Consider the following 20847-nt stretch of genomic DNA (forward strand, 5'->3'; position numbering starts at 1 on the left):
TGTATTTGTGCATTAAATTTTTGTTGATTGTTAGATGAAGAGCAAGCTTAGAAAGCAAGGTTAGTAGAGAATTGAGAGAATCGAACCTTAAACACTTGAGTGATTAGAGTGTATACACTACCAATGAGGGTTCGATGCTCAATTCCTTGTTCTCTGCTTTCATGAGCTATTTTCTTCTTGCAAGTCTATTTGTACTTCATTCTCATGATTTGAATTCGTGAAATCCAGTTCATACTTCTTCTTGAAGGATTTTTTTACTTTTAACTAAGTAGGTAGAAATATTTTGCATGTAGTTACATTTATATAGATAGGTTGCATTTCATACATTCTTACTTTCCTCTTCATTCCCTTATAGCTTCTCTTGAGCTTAGCATGAGGACATGCTATTGTTTAAGTGTGGGGAGGTTGATAAACCACTATTTTATGGTTTATCTTATGCTCAATTGAGTGGTTTTTATCTACTCTTTATCCACTTATTCATACTATTTGCATGGTTTTACATTTGCCTTCCTAATTATGTGCTTTAATTGAAAACATGTTTCTTTGGACTTATCTTTGCTAATATTAATCCTCTCTTATTACCATTAGATGCCTTGATATGTGTGTTAAGTGCTTTCAGAGATTACAGGACAGGAATGGCTCAGAGGATGGAAAGGAAGCATGCAAAAGGGAAGGAATACAAGAAGTTGGAGAAATTGCTAAGCTGTCCAGCCTGACCATTTCGCACTCAAACGACTATAACTTTAGCTACAGAGGTCCAAACAATGCGGTTCCAGTTGCGTTGGAAAGCTAACGTCCGAGGCTTCGATTTGATATATAATATGCCATACTTTCTTTGACGCTAGGCGACGCGACCGCGTGCTCCATGCGGCCGCGTCGTAGTGACGAAAATCAGCGTGTTTGAATTCGCAACCAGCGAATTCTGGGCTGTTTCTGACCCAGTTTGCGCCCCAAAAAACACAGATTAGAGGCTATAAAGTGGGGGAATGCATCCATTCATAATTAGGCTTTCATAATTTACAATTTTAGGAGTAGATGTAGTTTTTAGAGGGAGAGGTTCTCTTCTCTCTCTTATTAATGATAATCTGAAAAATCTGAAAATTGATTCTAGAAGCAAGAAAATGCAGCAAAAGAAAAAGCATGTTGCAAAAGAAAAAAAAATTATATGCATCCGAAAGAAAAAATAAAAAAATGGTGAAAAAAATAAAGCAAAAAAATCCATTACTGCCCAAAAATGTAGGAAAAGGAGGGCAGATTGAAAAAAGCAGTAACCCTTTAAACCAAAAGGCAAGGGTATAAAAGTGTCTCAAGTCTTTGAGCATTAATGGATAGGAGTGCCTAAAGGAATAAAATCCTGACCTAAGCGGCTCAACCAAGCTGTCCCTAACCATGTGCTTGTGGTGTGAAGGTGTCAAGTGAAAAGCTTGAGACTGAGCGGTTAAAGTCATGATCCAAAGCAAAAAAAAAAAAAGAGTGTACTTAAGAAATCTGGACACCTCTATCTGGGGACTCTAGCAAAGCTGAGTCACAATATGGAAAGGTTCACCCAGTTAAAGTGTCTGTGGCATTATTGTATCCAGTGGTAATACTGGAAAACAAGGTGCTTAGGGTCACGGCCATGACTCTGAAAGCTGTGTTCAAGAATAAAAAAGAGCTAAACTAGGAAACTCAATAATATCATGCGGATTCTAAGTTCCTAAAGATGCCAGCCATTCTGATTTTCAATGGATAGTGAGATGCCAAGACTATTTAGAAACAAAAAGCTATTAAGTCCCGCTCATCTAATTGAAATTGAGCTTTATTGGAAACTCGGAGATTTATTGCATCCTAATCTTCTTTTCATCCTATTTTATTTTTGGTTGCTTGGGGACAAGCATCAGTTTAAGTTTGGTGTTGTGATGAGCGGATATTTTATACACTTTTTGGCATGATTTTCACATAGTTTTCAACAAATTTTGTTTAGTTTTTATTAAGTTTTTACAGGTTTTAGTGTTAAATTCATATTTTTGGATTCCACTTTAATTTTGTGTTTTTTTGCACCATTCTAGGTGTTTTCTGGCTGAAACCGAGGAGCTGGAGCAACAGTCTAATTTAGAGACAGAGAAAGCACCGAAAATGCTGTCCAGATCTGAGCTCCTTGCACTCGGAAGAGATTTTCTGGAGCTACAAAAGTCCAAATAGAGCATTCTCAATGGCTATGGAAAGCTCACTTCCAAAGCTTTACAGAAATTTATAATAGTCCATATGTTGTTTCGGATTAGAAGGCCCAAAACTGGCGTCTAACGCTAGCTTCCTGCCCTTTTCTAGCGTCCAGCACCCAAGGAAGCAGAGCCCAATGTCCAAACGTCCAGAGAGGACTCCCTAGCTGGCGCTCCACATCCAAGATACCTCATATCACGTGGATATCATCAAGCTCATCCCAAACACTCACCAAGTGGGTCCCAGAAGTGAATTTTAGCACTAAAAAGACTATTGTACCCTTACTAGTCATTAGCTTAGTATTTAAGGGATTTTATTTATGTTATTCAGGGAACGGACATCACTTTTTACCACCATACATGTTTACCATTATTTTTACTTCAGTATGAGTTTCTAAACCTCCTAGGTTGAGGGGAGGATCCATGCTGAGTCCTATGAATTAATAAAAGTATTACTATTTCTTCTTCGATCCGTGTTTGATCTATCTCTAAGATGTATATCCGATCTTCATCGTGGTGAACAGAATGATCTAACAAATTAGCTCTGTTCATCACACTAAGATGAACGTGCCTGACAAACACCCGTGTCTACTTGGGTTCGTATGAATACTTGGAAGGAAAGCACGAGCCAACAGCTATGTTTATACATCTCTCAGACGGTTAATCCACGACTTCGTTGGGGACTTCTCGAGACACCAGTTCAGCCAATTTTCGAGGAGATTAGGGTCTCCATGGTATAGGCTAGATCCAAAGAAGCAGTGTTCTCTGATACGAAAGATTCGACCTTGTCTGTGGCGTGTTGAGTAGGATCGCCAGGAGAATGGTTTGCTAGAGCTTCACCCTCCATTAGATTGAATGACCAAGGGCCCTGGCGTTCATTCTATAGCAGAGAAGATCAATGACCACGGGCAATGGCTTTGATCACATACAGCCTGCCATAGAGGAACATCATTCACAAGCCAAGAAGATAGTGATACCAGAATCAATTCAGAAAGGAAAAGCAACTCTAACTCTCAACTCTATTCCCATCATATAATTCCTATCAGTATTTTCTACCCCTTTTACTTTCATAGTTTCATGATCATCATACTTCAACCAACTCCATATACAACCTTCTGATTCTGCCTGACTAAGACCTGCAAGGTAACCATTGCTTGCTTCAAACCACAATCCTCGTGAGATCGACCCTGACTCACTCAGGTATTACTTGGACGACCCAGTGCACTTGCTGGTACTGCTGCTGTACGAAAAGTGTTGGGGTTTGCATACACGCGCACTAGTATCAGAGCAGTTCATCCTCCTGAGCCAGAGGGATGGAATGCTTATGCTTCATTGCATACTCTAAGTCTGTGCCTGTGCTAGTTAGGGTATCCAACTGATACATCTAGCATGAAGTTCATGAGTGTACCTTTGGTAATTTGAAGCACTTAACTTGAGATATTGAGACTGATCACCATGATATCACTTATTTGGTGTGGACAGGACCCGAATGGCATCTCATGTGCATGATCGAGGTACTTGGGGAGGAATTCCCAAGAACGAACTGATGAGAGAACATCGAGATGGAGATCTTGGAAGTGGTATATATGAGATTAGTGCATTGGTTTTGGATTGTTGAGTGAGATACTTGGAGGCGGATAGTTGATTGGATGATTTGTTTAATTAGGCTTGAATTGATTGTAACCTGATGATTTAGAGTAGATGGGGCTTGTAATTGACATTGGTATAGTGGGATTTGAATTAGGATGAAAGTTTGTGAAAATTGAGCACTTGTGTAGAAATTGGAGGGAGACAAATTGTTAGGCAGTTGATATTATAGATTTTGAACGATTAGGTAATGTGATGAGCGAATAATTTATACGCTTTTTGGCATTGTTTTTACATAGTTTTCAGTATGATTTAGTTAGTTTTTAGTATATTTTTATTTGTTTTTAATTAAAATTCACATTTTTGGACTTTACCATGAGTTTGTGTGTTTTTCTGTGATTTCAGGTAATTTCTGGCAGAAATTGAGGGACTTGAGCAAAAATCTGATTCATGCTGAAAAAGGACTGCTGATGCTGTTGGATTCTGACCTCCCTGCATTCAAAGTGGATTTTCTGGAGCTACAGAACTCCAAATGGCGCGCTCTCAATTGCATTGGAAAGTAGACATCCAGGACTTTCCAGCAATTTATAATAGTCTATACTTTTCCCAAGTTTAGATGATGCTAACTGGCGTTCAACGCCAGTTCCATGCTGCATTCTGGAGTTAAACGCCAGAAACAGGTTGCAAAGTGGAGTTAAACGCCAGAAACAGGTTACAAACTGGCGTTCAACTCCAAGAGAAGCCTTTACACGTGTAAAGCTCAATGCTCAGCCTAAGCACACACCAAGTGGGCCCCGAAAGTGGATTTCTGCATCATTTACTTATCTCTGTAAACCCTAGTAACTAGTTTAGTATAAATAGGACTTTTTACTATTGTATTTACATCTTTAGTTTCATCTTTAGATCACGTTTAGGGGCTGGCCATTCGGCCATGCCTGAACCTTCATCACTTGTGTATTTTCAAACGGTAGAGTTTCTACACACCATAGATTAAGGTGTGGAGCTCTGCTGTTTCTCAAAGATTAATGCAAAGTACTACTGTTTTTCTATTCAATTCAACTTATTCCGCTTCTAAGATATTCATTCGCACTTCAATATGATGGATGTGATGATCGTGACAGTCATCATCATTCTCAACTTATGAACGCGTACCTGACAACCACTTCCGTTCTACCTTCGATTGAATGGATATCTCTTGGATATCTAATACAGGGGACCGAGTCCGAGTTATTAGTGTCTTCGTGGTATAAGTTAGAACCCATGGACGGCCATTCTTGAGAATTCGGAAAGTCTAAACCTTGTCTGTTGTATTCCGAGTAGGATTTAGGGATTGAATGACTGTGACGAGCTTCAAACTCGCGAGTGCTGGGCGTAGTGACAGACGCAAAAGGATCAATGGATCCTATTCCAGTATGATCGAGAACCGACAGATGATTAGCCATGCAGTGACAGCGCATTGGACCATTTTCACTGAGAGGACAGGTGGCCATTGACAATGGTGATGCCTAACATACAGCTTGCCATGGAAAGGAGTAGGAAGGATTGGATGAAGACAGCAGGAAAGCAGAGGTTCAGAGGGAGGAAAGCATCTCTATACGCTTATCTGAAATTCTCACCAATGAATTACATAAGTACCACTATCCTATTTTATATTTTATTTATCTTTTACTTATCAATTCATAAAATCAGTTGTTTCCGCCTGACTGAGATTTACAAGGTGACCATAGCTTGCTTCAAGCTGACAATCTCCGTGGGATCGACCCTTACTCACGTAAGGTTTATTACTTGGACGACCTAGTGCACTTGCTGGTTAGTTGTACGAAGTTGTGAAACAGAATTAAGAACATGAACGTGCGTATTGAGATTTTAGCGCCGTTACCAAGGAAGGAATGATCATGATTTCGCACACCAAGTTTTTGTCACCGTTGCCGGGGATTGTTCGAGTTTGGAAAACTGACGGTTCATCTTGTTGCTCAGATTAGGTAACTTTATTTTAATTTTAACCTTTTTGTTTTTATTATTCTTATGTTCGAAAATTTCAAAAAAAATCTTAAAATAAATATTTTCAAAAAATTATATTCTTATTCGGAATTTTTAAGAATGAATTCTAGTGTTTCATGAAGCATGTTGAAGCCTGGCTGGCTATAAAGCCATGTCTAAATCCTTTTGGACTGAGGCTTCCTCCTCATATGCTTGAATTATGTATGCTGAAGCTTGGCTAGCCATTGGCCATGTCTAGTGTTTTGGACTGGAGCTTTCACTGAAAGCTTGGCTGGCTAGTAAGCCATGTCTAATTCCTGGACTGGAGCTTTAGACTAACACTGCAAGATTCTTGGAATTCCTATTAAAAATTTTGAAATCCTTATTTTGCTTTTTCCAAATAATTTTCGAAAAATCCAAAAAAATTTTAATAAAATCATAAAACCAAAAAATATTTTATGTTTCTTGTTTGAGTCTAGTGTCTATTTGTAAGTTTAGTGTCAATTGCATGCTTTTAACTTTTCTAAAATTTTTGAAAAACTCATGCATTTGTTCTTCATGATCTTCAAGTTGTTCTTGGTAAGTCTTCTTGTTTGATCTTTAATTTTTCTTGTTCTGTGTCTTTTCTTGTTTTTCATATGCATTTTTGAATTATTAGTGTCTAAAGTTTGAAAATTTCTAAGTTTGGTGTCTTGCATGTTTTTCTTTTCTTCAAAATTTTCAAAAAAAAGTTCTTGGTGTTCATCTTGACATTCAAAGTGTTCTTGGTGTTCATCTTGACATTCATAGTGTTCTTGCATGCATCATTTGTTTTGATCCAAAATTTTCATGCATTATGTCTTTTTTGTGTTTTTCTCTTTCATCATTAAAAATTCAAAAATAAAAAAAATATCTTTCCCTTTTTCTCTCATAAATTTTCGAAAATTTGAGTTGACTTTTTCAAAATTTTTTAAAATTTAGTTGTTTCTTATGAGTCAAATCAAATTTTCAATTTAAAAATTCTATCTTTTTCAAATCTTTTTCAAAAAATCAAATCTTTTTCATTTTTCTTTTATGATTTTCGAAAATTTCAAATTGATTTTCAAAATCTTTTTCTTATTTTTATTTCATATTTTTTAAATTAATGCTAACAATTAATATGATTGATTCAAAAATTTTTAGTTTGTTACTTGCCTAGTAAGAAAGATTCAACCTTTAAACTCTAGAATCATATCTTTTTAGTTTTTTGTTAGTCAAGTAATCAACTTTGATTTTCAAAATCAAATCTTTTTAATTTCCTCTTCAAATCCTTTTCAAAATGATTTTCAATCATATCTCTCAATCATATCTTTTTCAAAATCAATTTCAAAATCTTTTCTAACTTCTTATCTTTTTCAAATTGATTTTCAAATCCTTTTCAATCAATCTTATCTTTTTGTTTCAATCATATCTTTTTCACAACTACTTAACTAATTCTCTCTCTCTCTCTAATTTTCGAAAATCCCTTCCCTCTTTTTTTTTAAAAAATTACTTTTTAATTAATTAATTGTTTTAAATTTAATTTAATTTCATTTTTCTTTTTAATTTTCGAATTTTAATTCTAATTTTAATTAAAAACAAAAATATTTTTCTTTTATTTTTATTTAATTTTCGAAATTCTCTCCCCCTCATCTCTTTCTAATTATTTTATTTATTTACTAACACTTCTCTTCATCTAAAAATTCGAACCCTCTCTTCCTCCTGGTGTTCAAATTTCTTTTCTTCTACTCACATAAAGGAATCTCTATACTGTGACATAGAGGATTCCATATTTTCTTTGTTATTTCCTTCTTTGTCATATGAGCAGGAACAAGGATAAGAACATTCTTGTTGAGGCTGATTCTGAACCTGAAAGGACTCTGAAGAGGAAGCTAAGGGAAGCTAAAGCACAACTCTCTGGAGAAAATCTGACAGAAAATTTCGAAAAAGAAGGAGATATGGCCGAAAATAACAACAATGCAAGGAAGATGCTTGGTACTTTACTGCACCAAATTCCAATTTACATGGAAGAAGCATCTCAATCCCTGCCATTGGAGCAAACAATTTTGAGCTTAAACCTCAATTAGTTTCTCTTATGCAACAGAACTGCAAGTTTCATGGACTTCCATCAGAAGACCCTTTTCAGTTCTTAACTGAATTCTTGCAGATCTGTGATACTGTTAAGACCAATGGGGTTGATCCTGAGGTCTACAGGCTTATGCTTTTCCCATTTGCTGTAAGAGATAGAACTAGAATATGGTTGGACTCTCAACCTAAAGACAGCATGAACTCTTAGGATAAGCTGGTCATGACTTTCTTAGCCAAGTTCTTTCCTCTTCAAAAGCTTAGTAAGCTTAGAGTGGATGTTCAAAACTTCAGACAAAAAGAAGGTGAATCCCTCTATGAAGTTTGGGAGAGATACAAGGAATTGACCAAAAAGTGTCCTTTTGACATGCTTTCAGAATGGACCATACTGGATATATTCTATGATGGTCTGTCTGAATTATCTAAAATGTCATTGGACCATTCTGCAGGTGGATCCATTCACCTAAAGAAAATGCTTGCAGAAGCTCAGGAACTCATTGACATGGTTGCAAATAACCAGTTCATGTATACTTCTGAAAGGAATCTTGTGAGTAATGGGACGCCTATAAAGAAGGGAGTTCTTGAAATTGATACTCTGAATGCCATATTGGCTCAGAACAAAATATTGACTCAGCAAGTCAATATGATTCTCAGAGTCTGAATGGATTGAAGGAATCATCCAACAGTACTAAAGAGGCCTCTTCTGAAGAAGAAGCTTATGATCCTGAGAACCCTGCAATAGCAGAGGTAAATTACACGGGTGAACCCTATGGAAACACCTATAATCCCTCATGGATAAATCACCCAAATTTCTCATGGAAGGATCAACAAAAGTCTCAACAAGGATTTAATAATGGTGGAAGAAACAGGTTTAGCAATAGCAAGCCTTTTCCATCATCCACTTAGCAACAGACAGAGAATTCTGAGCAGAATCTATCTAGCTTAACAAATATAGTCTCTGATCTATCTAAGGCCACTTTAAGTTTCATGAATGAAACAAGGTCCTCCATTAGAAATTTGGAGGCACAAGTGAGCCAGCTGAGTAAAAGAGTCACTGAAACTCCTCCTAGTACTCTCCCAAGCAATACAGAAGAAAATCCAAAGAGAGAGTGCAAAGCCATTGATTTAATCATCATGGCCGAACCTACAAAGGAGGAGGAGGACGTGAATCCTAGTGAGGAAGACCTCCTGGGACGTCCAGTGATCAATAAGGAGTATCCCTTTGAGAAACCAAAGGAATCTGAGGCTCATCTAGAGACCATAGAGATTCTATTAAACCTCCTTATGCCCTTCATGAGCTCTGATGAGTATTCTTCTTCTGAAGAGAATGAGGATGTTACTGAAGAGCAAGTTGCCAAGTACCTTGGTGCAACCATGAAGCTGAACCTCCCTTGCTCACCAATGAACTGAGTGATCTGGATCAACTGAGATTGCCTCAGAAGAAACAGGATCCTGAAAAGTTCTTAATACCTTGTACCATAGGCACCATGACCTTTGAGAAGGCTCTATGTGACCTTGGGTCAGGGATAAACCTCATGCCCTTCTCTGTAATGGAGAAACTATGAATCTTTGAGGTGCAAGCTGCCAGAATCTCATTAGAGATGGCAGACAACTCAAGATAATAGGCTTATGGACAAGTAGAGGACGTGCTAGTAAAGGTTAAAGGCCTTTACATCCCTGCTGATTTCATAATCCTAGACACTGGGAAGGATGAGGATGAATCCATCATCCTTGGGAGACCCTTCCTAGCCACAGCAAGAGCTGTGATTGATGTGGACAGAGGAGAGTTGGTCCTTCAACTGAATGAGGACTACCTTGTGTTTAAAACTCAAGGATCTCCTTCTGTAACCATGGAGAGGAAGCATGAAAAGCTTCTCTCACTACAGAGTCAACCAAAGTCCCCACAGCCAAACTCTAATTTGGTGTTGGGAAGCCACAACCAAACTCTAAGTTTGGTGTTGAACCCCCACAACCAAACTCTAAGTTTGGTGTTGGGAGGTCCCAACCTTGCTCTGAACATCTGTGAGGCTCCATGAGAGCTCACTGTCAAGCTATTGACATTAAAGAAGCGCTTATTGGGAGGCAACCCAATGTTATTTAATCATATCTATGTTATTTTCTTTTTGTTATTTCGTGTTTTATTAGGTTGATGATCATATGAAGTCACAAAAACTACTGAAAAATCAAAAACAGAATGAAAAACAGCATTGAAAATAGTGCACCCTGGAGGAGAGCAGTCTGGCTTTTAAACGCCAGAAACAAGCATCTGTCTGGCGTTTAACGCCAGAAACAGGCACCAAGCTGGCGTTAAACGCCAGAAATAAGCTACATTTGGGCGTTTAACGCCAGAAACAGGCAGCAGTCTGGCGTTAAACGCCAGGATTGCACAATAAGGGTGTTTTACACGCCTAATTGGAGCAGGGATGTTAAGTCCTTGGCCCCACTGGATCTGTGGACCCCATAGGATCCCCACCACTTCTTCTCTCCTCTTCACACCTTTTCATAACTCTCGTCCCCAAAATAACCTCCACCAATCACCTCTAAATCCCCTCCAAAACCATCATACACCCACCTACACCCACCCACTCAAATTCAAACCATCACTCCTTCCTTTTCACACATCATAACCACCTTAAACCCCCAGTGGCCGAACCATTTACACACCTCCATCTCCTCCATCTCTTCTTTTTCTCATCCTTCCTTTCTTCTTTTACTCGAGGACGAGCAAATATTTTAATTTTGGTATGGAAAAAGCATTGCTTTTTTGTTTTTCCATAACCACTAAAGCCTCAAGGGATGCACTTCCCTCCACAAAACTATTGGGAACAAATCAACACTTCCCTAGGAGAATTAAGTTCCAACATGGGACAACTAAGGGTGGAGCACCAAGAGCACTCCATCATCCTCCATAAAATTAGAGAATATCAAAGAGCTATGAGGGAGGAGCAAGAAAGACAAGAAAGAGACATAGAGGAGCTCAAGAGCACCATTGGTTCTTCAAGAAGAGGAAGACGCCACCCTCACTAAGGTGGACTCATTCCTTAATCTCCTTGTTTATTTATTTTCCTGTTTTTCGATTTTTGAGCTGTATGTTTATTTATATTTGTGTCTTATTACATTATCATTAATGTCTAAGTGTCTATGCCTTAAAGTTATGAATATGAATCCACCACCTCTCTTGAATGAAAAATGTTTTAAAAACAAAAGAACAAGAAGTACATGGTTTCGAATTCATCCTTGAAACTAGTTTAATTATTTTGATGTGGTGACAATACTTTTTATTTTCTGAATATATGCTTGAACAGTGCATATGTCTTTCGAAGTTGATGTTTATGAATGTTAAATATGTTGGCTCTTGAAGAATAAGGAAAAAGGAAAAATGTTATTTGATAATCTAAAAAATCATAAAAATGATTCTTGAAGCAAGAAAAAGCAGTGAATACAAAAGCTTGCAAAAAAAAAAGAAAAAAATAGCAAAAAAAAAGAGAGAAAAAGAAAAGAAAAAGCAAGCAGAAAAAGCCAAAAGCTCTTTAAACCAAAAGGTAAGAGCAAAAAGCAAATAGCCCTTAAAACCAAAAGGCAAGGATAAATAAAAAGGATCCAAGGCTTTGAGCATCAGTGGATAGGAGGGCCTAAAGGAATAAAATCCTGGCCTAAGCAGCTAAACCAAGCTGTCCCTAACCATGTGCTTGTGGCGTGAAGGTGTCAAGTGAAAACTTGAGACTGAGCGGTTAAAGTCAAGGTCCAAAGCAAAAAGAAGAGTGTGCTTAAGAACCCTGGACACCTCTAATTGGGGACTTTAGCAAAGCTGAGTCACAATCTGAAAAGGTTCACCCAGTTATGTGTCTGTAGCATATATGTATCCGGTGGTAATACTGGAAAACAAAGTGCTTAGGGCCACGGCCAAGACTCATAAAGTAGCTGTGTTCAAGAATCAACATACTGAACTAGGAGAATCAATAACACTATCTGAATTCTAAGTTCCTATAGATGCCAATCATTCTGAACCTCAATGGATAAAGCGATATGCCAAAACTATTCAAGAGGCAAAAAGCTACAAGTCCTGCTCATCTGATTGGAGCTAAGTTTCATTGATATTTTGGAATTTATAGTATATTCTCTTCTTTTTATCCTATTTGATTTTCAGTTGCTTGGGGACAAGCAACAATTTAAGTTTAGTGTTGTGATGAGCGGATAATTTATACGCTTTTTGGCATTGTTTTTACATGGTTTTCAGTATGATTTAGTTAGTTTTTAGTATATTTTTATTAATTTTTAATTAAAATTCACATTTCTGGACTTTACTATGAGTTTGTGTATTTTTCTGTGATTTTAGGTAATTTCTGGCTGAAATTGAGGGACTTGAGCAAAAATCTGATTCAGGCTAAAAAAGGACTGCTGATGCTGTTGGATTCTGACCTCCCTGCATTCAAAGTGGATTTTCTAGAGCTACAGAACTCCAAATGGCGCGCTCTCAATTGCATTGGAAAGTAGACATCCAGGGCTTTCCAGAAATATGTAATAGTCCATACTTTTCCAAGTTTAGATGACGCAAACTGGCGTTCAACGCCAGTTCCATGCTGCATTCTGGAGTTAAACGCCAGAAACAGGTTGCAAAGTGGAGTTAAACGCCAGAAATAGGTTACAAACTGGCATTCAACTCCAAGAAAATCCTCTACACGTGTAAAGCTCAATGCTCAGCCTAAGCACACACCAAGTGGGCCCCGGAAGTGGATTTCTGCATCATTTACTTATCTCTGTAAACCCTAGTAACTAGTTTAATATAAATAGGATTTTTTACTATTGTATTTACATCTTTAGTTTAATCTTTAGATCACGTTTGGGGCTGGCCATTCGGCCATGCCTGAACCTTCATCACTTGTATATTTTCAAACGGTAGAGTTTCTACACACCATAGATTAAGGTGTGAAGCTCTACTGTTCCTCAAAGATTAATGTAAAGTACTACTATTTTTCTATTCAATTCAACTTATTCCGCTTCTAAGATATTCATTCGCACTTTAATATGATGGATGTGATGATCGTGACAGTCATCATCATTCTCAACTTATGAACGCGTGCGTGACAACCACTTCCGTTCTACCTTAGATTGAATGGATATCTCTTGGATATCTAATATAGGGGACCGAGTCCGAGTTATTAGTGTCTTCATGGTATAAGTTAGAACTCATGGACGGCCATTCTTGAGAATCCGGAAATTCTAAACCTTGTCTGTGGTATTCCAAGTAGGATTCAGGGATTGAATGACTGTGACGAGCTTCAAACTCGCGAGTGCTGGGCGTAGTGACAGACGCAAAAGGATCAATGGATCCTATTCCAGTATGATCGAGAACCGACAGATGATTAGCCATGCAGTGACAGCGCATTGGACCATTTTCACTGAGAGGACAGGTGGCCATTGACAACGGTGATGCCTAACATACAGCTTGCCATGGAAAGGAGTAGGAAGGATTGGATGAAGACAGCAGGAAAGCAGAGGTTCAGAGGGACGAAAGCATCTCTATACGATTATCTGAAATTCTCACTAATGAATTACATAAGTACCACTATCCTATTTTATATTTTATTTATCTTTTACTTATCAATTCATAAAATCAGTTGAATCCGCCTGACTGAGATTTACAAGGTGACCATAGCTTGCTTCAAGCCGACAATCTCCGTAGGATCGACCCTTACTCACGTAAGGTTTATTACTTGGACGACCCAGTGCACTTGCTGGTTAGTTGTATGAAGTTGTGAAACAGAATTAAAAACGTGAACGTGCGTATTGAGTTTTTAGCACCGTTACCAAGGAAGGAATGATCACGATTTCGCACACCATAATGTGAGTATGGAGATCAAGGATTTTTCAGAGCTTGTGATTGACTCTCACGATGAGCGTAAGCACTATTTCGGTCAAGTTGAGAAAGCTTAGAAGTGGTCCTAGGTTTTGTAATTCGATAGGGGAGTATGACATGGATGCATGATTAGATTCTTAGTGGATGAAAATAGGAGTGACGCAGTGGAAGCTTGTGGAAGCATTAAAATAGGATAGTTGCAAATGGGAGCTGTAGAGGATGATTAGAAATACTTTGGATACCTAGAAGGTTTAGCGAGTTAATGCCAATAGTGATTCACAGGTAGTTAAGTTTAAAATTGTGGCTATGAGGTTAGATTGATTCTAAAATAGCTGTATAAATGACTAGAGGTATAATTAGATTCGTGCTTAAATTTTCATGGATAAATTATTGAACTTTGGATGGTGGAATTGGAAGACATTAAATTGAAACATTAAGGTTATATTGAGGTTAATTTGAGGGAAACCGAGAAGGGTGGTGAGTTTCGGTTTTAGGGAAAGTTTTATGAAGGGTGAGATGAACATAACATTTGGTTAGTTATTGAGAGAAACATATAAGAAGCTAAGAGTGAGACAGATAAATATAGCTTAAGCTAGAATTGGGAATAGGGTATTAAGAATTGATGTTGGAGAATGTCAAATTGAATGGTAAGAGGTCGGTTGAACATGTGAGAGCTTATATGAAGATTTGATATCGAATTTTCTAGGACAAAAATTTTTGTTAGGTGGGTAAGATGTAAAATTCGGTCAAACCATAATTAAGTAAATAATAAATTAAATAGGAGCGAATATGATTAAAAAAATTTATCAATCGGAATTTGAAAATTTAAATAGGATGTTTGGACTCAGTGGATTTTTCTGAGTCAGAAAACATAGTTTTTTGCGTAAAATCGTGCAGTGAAAAATTTGACTGGCAGTACAGGCTGAGATCTGTCCGGTACTGCAGCTGAGAAAATTAATTTGAAGTGAATAAGGTTAAGAAATAAGAATTTATAATTTGGGAAGATAGAAATATTTAAAATACGATTTAAAACTCTAATCTTAAAGGTTTTGGCCCAAAATTGGGCCAACGGGTTAAAATCGAGTGAACTGGGCCTAAGTGGGTCCAAGACCCAACATATATATAGCCTTATTAAGGCCATTCAGTAGTCACAAACCCCTCATTTTGTGTGTTTCATGTTGAAGAGAAGAGAGGGAAGAAGAGAGAAAACCTAACCCTCCTTGAAACTTCAAACCACCATAACTTGAGCTACGAAACTCCAATCAGCGAGCCGTTTGCGGCCACGCGTCGCTCTTCTTGCCCTCTTCGATTCTATTTAGGTAATGTGGTGAGTTTCTCAATGACCTCTGCCCAGTTTTGTTTTTCCTTTGGTATTTCAAATTTAGTTTGGGTTTTGAGAAAATCTTGTGGCTTTGGTTGTTTAGGGGTGCTCTAGTATGAGCTATTGATAAATTCCATCAACTAATTTCATGGGTTAAAGTAAGGAGCCCTCTAACCCTTGTAATTTATGATATTTAGTGAGCCCTAAGTTGATGTATATATGTAATGTGTGAATTAGAGTATTGGGTACATTTTTGGAACTTGAATCTTGCTTGTGAAAGTGTTTGGTGGAGCTTAGAGTTGAGTTTTGGTGAAGACTTCCATGTGAGAGCTTAAATTTGACTTCTAAGAGGTACGGTTTAAGTTTTATTTAAGTACCATGTGGTGTGATATGAATTCCTAGGCTAGATACCCCTAGGATTAAGTTTGGATTGTGTGTCTTGATTGAAATTGATGGGTATGGATATTATGATGTAGAAATTAATGATTTGGAATGAGTTTTGTGTGAACGGGTGTGTTTGGTATGTTGTAGAATTGAGAAATTGGTTAATGATGATATGTTGATGAATTTCTTATGTTAAATTGAATGGATGTTGGGCCTGAGGCCGTGAACTTTGGGCCGGAGGCTGGAAGAGGTAAGGAAGGTGAGTTGATATGTGTATTGTGTGATAATGTATGAGATTGAATAGAGGGTTGGCATGCGATGTATGAAAATGTGATTAATTAATGAAAAAGTGGAAAATGAGGTTTTGAGAATGTGGATTAGATGAAATTGAGCTGGAATGTGTAAAAAGAGTAAAATTAGAATTGGTTGTGTGTGAATAGGTAAATTGAGTTGGTCTGAGTTCATTTTGTTGGTTGGAAAATGATTGGAGCTAGTGAATCATTGGATAATTGGTAAATAATTGTTTTTGGTAAAAATGGGTTTTAAGCTAACTTTGACGGATCATATCCTGAGCTGTAGTTTTTGAAATTAGATGAATTTTATATCAAATTAAAGATTATTCAAAGAGATTTAAAACGGTATAGATTTTGTAGGAATCTAAATTTTGTAGAGAAAGATATGATCGTTGAAAGTTGGTGTCTGAAATCTGAATTCTGTGAATGCTGCAAAATTTGTGATTTCTGGTATGTGTGCGCACGCATAGCCCTGTGTATTTTTGAAAAACGTGCGCACGAACACTCTTGTGCGTACACACACATGGGAAATGGCTGCTGTTGGGAGCGCTAGCATGCTTTATGCGCACACATAACCAACGAAGTTTTGCAAGCTGTGCGCACGCACGGCCTTGTGCGCACGCACACGCTGGAAGGTGCACTCTGTTGAGGGCATTCGCACACATTGTGCGAATGAGCATAATGGAAATTTTTACTTCCTGTGCGTACGCACAACCCTATGCATATGCACACTGCCCTGTTTTTCAAAGAAAACTTTGTTTTTAATTGTTTTACCTTCTCGACAAGCTTACAACCTTCCGTAACACTTACTTAAAACCTTTTTACCAGTTTTAGGGTATTGAATCAAGGGCGAGAATAGTAAAAGAATAAAAGGGGTAATTGTGGTTATGAGTTTAGAGGACGGTGACTTAAACTTGGTAAGTTTTGTGGATGAAATAAGAAGAGAATTAATGATGAATCGTGAAAATGATGATGATTATGAGATTGTTAGCGAGAGTGATGATGATGATGATGATGAGATTTTTAATGAGAATGATGATGATTAAGAAACTAATAAAGAAAATGATGATGAATATGAAATTGTTAGAGAGAGTGATGATGATGATGAGATTGTTAATGAGAATGATGATGATTATGAGACTGATAAAGAGAATGGTGATGACTATAAGATTGATAATGAGAATGATAACGATTAAAAGATTGATATTAAATATGAACCTGATTGTTATACACCTGCCTGGGTAGATGCAGTGGAGTGATTCCATTTGCTCTAGGACATGGTGAGATACACCTGCTTGGGTAGATGCAGTGGAGTGATTCTGCTTGCTCCAGGACGTGGTGAGATATACCTGCCTGGGTAGAAGCAGTGAAGTGATTCCACTTGCTCCGGGTTTGGTTTGAGACTCCTGGGGCAGATGCAGTGATCTGCCCCCACTTGCTCCTAGTCAAGGTTGATTTAAGATATGTGAAATTATCTGAGTTTTGGATTTCCTTGGGTAGATGCAGTAGGTCTGCTCCACTTGCTCTAGGTTGAGATCTGAGATTCCTTTGATCCTGCGTCGTGAGATGTGGCCGGACACTTAGACCTTTACGGATGAGCTCTCCCCCATGGATATTTTATTTTATTGATTATGATTTTGAGCTTGGGGATGCGCGCTCGCAGGGGCTGTCCAATGGTTAGCTACCAGGACATGTCGGGTTGGCTACATAACCAACAGATGATATCATTAGCCATAGGACAGGCATTCATTATTTACATATGTTTGACTTGTTTAGGTTTACCTATTTGTTTTGGATTGCTAAATTGTACATATATGCTATGCTACCTGATTAAATGCTACTTGCTTTACTTGTACTTTAATTGTGTATTACTTGACTGTATTGCTTGTGTTTGTACAACTGAGAGGTCCCTCATGCTGGTATCGGTTGATACTGAGGGCTGTTCTTGTTGAAATAAAATGATGAGATGATTGATTTACCATGATGAATATTAAATAAGATGATTTGAGCTCCCTGGGTAGACGCAGTGAAGAGATTTCACTTGCTCCAGGTGAGGATATGAGGAATTGATATAGAATTGCTGAGACAGAATAGCTGGTGATGGTTTTGATTATGATTCCAATTTTGATTTGTTGGAGAGTTAGAAAGTTAGGAACCATGAGGAAGATGAATTAAATTTAGCATTCCGCTATGACAGTTGCTTATTTATGGATTAGCGAGAACATAGGATGAATATTTGGTGAAGTGAAGTTTAGGATGCTCAGTGAGTTTTTATTATAGTGCATTGTATTTATTTGGCACTTTTACCGTACTAAGAACCCATGGGTCGGGGGTTCTCATTCCGTATATATCTCTCTTTTTTTTCAGATGCAAGTCCAAATGCCCAGCAGTGAGCTGTGGTTTATCTGAAAGATAGCGAAGATTGTTGGACTCTATTTTACTTTGTTTAGAATCTCTCCGAACTTATTTTGAAAACCTTTTATTATGTATTTATTTTCCTTTGAAAACTTGCCTATAGAGGCTTTGATGTATATAATGGGAGAGATAGGAAAAATTACTGTTGTCAACTGATTTTACTACTGTACCCTAGTCGGCATAAGCTTCACAGGTGGTGACTAGTGGCTATTATATTCATGTCTATATACATATATATACCCTATCTTTATTCTATTCTTCCTTATTGTTATATCTTATTCTGGTTTGCTATTCGAATACGTTTTATCTTGTTTCCTTCGATACGAGAGTGTTTCCAAATGGATTTTATTTTTACTCCTTTCAGACTTCTCGATTAATACTCCTTTCAATTAAATATATATAACTATGTATTAAAAATCCACCCTGAGAGTCGTACCACCTTATTGTCATTGACTTATGACTCGAGCATAAGGATTTGAATATTAAGGTGTTACAACAGCGGCAACCATCAAACACCATATGCAGTCACAATAACTTCGACCTTGAGACATTAATGTCGCAAAAACCTCAACAAACTATAATAAAACACTAACGGCAAAGGTTTCAAGGAAAGAACAGCATACTGTACTGAGCAAGAACCAAGAACTGAGCAACAGAAGCTCCATCAATTGATTATGGCGATACCCGTGCCATACTTGGTGACCAGAACGGTGGCGGAGCAGCTCCAACCACAATGGAAACCATAGTGACAGCACCCCTCCCTACCGTTACCTTCTCTTTCTTCCCGGCATTTTCCTCTCCCTCAGCCCAGATCGGCGACGGGCCTGACTCCACCAGCAATGGCGACGGTGGCGGTTTCTCGCGGCAGTAGAGGAGTGCAGCAACGGTAGCACGGGCCCTCCTTGGCTCCATCGCATTTTGCTCTTCGCATCTGACTCACCCTCTTCCGTGTTCGGTGGCGACTTCAACAAACGGCTGCGACGGGTTCGCATGGCACGGCAGCGGTTCCTTCTCGTGAGCGCTCCCTCTCTCTTCGCGGTTCTGTTTCGGACGGCACTCAGCAGTGGTGACGGGTTTGACGGCGGTGAGTTGGATGCAGCGTGGCAGTGATGACACGCAGTGGCGGCACGGTCTCCCCCTCCTCTCTTCTCTCTTCCCCGTCGCAGCCTTACTCTCGAATCTCTCGTTCTCTCGTTTCTTTCTTTCTTTCTTTTTGTTTTTGATTTCTGCTGCTGTTGTTTTAGAAGAAAGGGAAGCGGTGTGGTGGTGAAGGGATTGGTAAAGTTAGAGTTTCATTTTGGGGACAATTAATAATATAATTAGGGTATAAAGTAGTATTAAAAACTAATTTTAATCTAATAAAATTATCTTCAAAAAAAGTATTATTTGTTCATCAATGTACAAATTATATTCAAATAACTTCTAATTAAATAAAAATTAGAAATAATTAAATTAATTAATTAAATTTTTTTATTTTTTTATTTATACAATAAAGTTCAACATCTAAATCTTCAAAATATAATACATAAAATTTTCATTATTTTTTAATTACTAGAACTTCAAATTATAATTGAGAAATTGTCCGATTTATATGTAAAATCTCTGAAAATATATTATTGATTAAATATAATAAATCATAAATAACTTATAATTTAATTTTCAAAAATCCGGGTTCTTACATTAAGTATTTAAAGAAAGTGGAAAACCACATCTTAAAAGCTAGCTGATAAAGGAAAATAATAACCACTCTCCTTATATACAACATCAAGCATCCCATACTACCCGATGTGGGACTTTGAACACCCCATAATACCCAAGTCCCTAACATACAATCTGCTTTCAAAATAAAAAGCTAAAAATATTTGTTTTGGATTATTTCCTGCTCCTGTTTAACAATTCCCTAAATTTGAATTCTCAATTATCATGTGTGCCTTTTAATTTGTTATTTTTGAGATCTTTGTATTCATACATTTTGTAATAATTGAGTTTTCAAACTTATACATGCTAGGGTTGTGCAAGAACTTTGTGATGATCTAAAAAAGGCTTCATCTTTGTTTGAGCAAGCAATTCAGGCTACCTCTAGAAATTGGTACAAATTTTGATTAATGGTAAATTAGGATATAAAATAACTCTGGTGGATCTCATGAATTATTATTATTATTATCCTTTTCTCATGTCATCATTGTTTGAATGTATAATGGAAATGGACACGAAGTTTGCTGGCAAAAGGTGTGTGAGTAATGCTAAGATAATTTAGAGGTTGCAACTCCGTGATTGTTTGTGGTTAGGGTTTTAGTGTCATGGCAGGTGGTTATCTGTTGTATGGATAGTTTGTTTAGGTATCCTGATGTAACAGTCTTTTCTTGGTTATTTAGTTGTTATTTTTCTGTATTAGTTTGCCTTTGGATGTACCTTGTGAAATTGATCTTACTCATTGTCTTTTGGGTTTGTTGAGTTGAACTTATTGCGAAAAAAATAAGGAAAATAACTTGATAGCATATTTTGTGTTCAGGTTTTCATGTTATTAAGCTATTTAATTGTTTGATTTTTTTAGTTGATGACTAAAAAATATTTGTGAGGGGCATACTAAAGACTTAATTGATGTTTCTGTTTAATGTTGGATGAATTTTATTTATTTTAATGCCTGACTTGACATGAGTAGTAATGGAATTTGAATAAGTGAATTATTACTAATTTTAGTTTATGTTTTGAGAAATCTAAAAGAAGATT

General features: G+C 37.3%; 1 non-coding gene across 1 annotated transcript; it reads right to left on the reverse strand.

The window, feature by feature from the left end:
- Positions 1-8112: 8112 nt before the first annotated feature.
- LOC112781192 (small nucleolar RNA R71) lies at positions 8113-8220 on the reverse strand. Its single transcript, XR_003191984.1, has one exon. It is a non-coding gene; the product is annotated as a small nucleolar RNA R71 (small nucleolar RNA).
- Between the last annotated feature and the right edge of the window lie 12627 nt (positions 8221-20847).

Source organism: Arachis hypogaea, chromosome 19 (assembly GCF_003086295.3).
Source record: "Arachis hypogaea cultivar Tifrunner chromosome 19, arahy.Tifrunner.gnm2.J5K5, whole genome shotgun sequence".
Taxonomy (NCBI): Eukaryota; Viridiplantae; Streptophyta; class Magnoliopsida; order Fabales; family Fabaceae; genus Arachis; species Arachis hypogaea.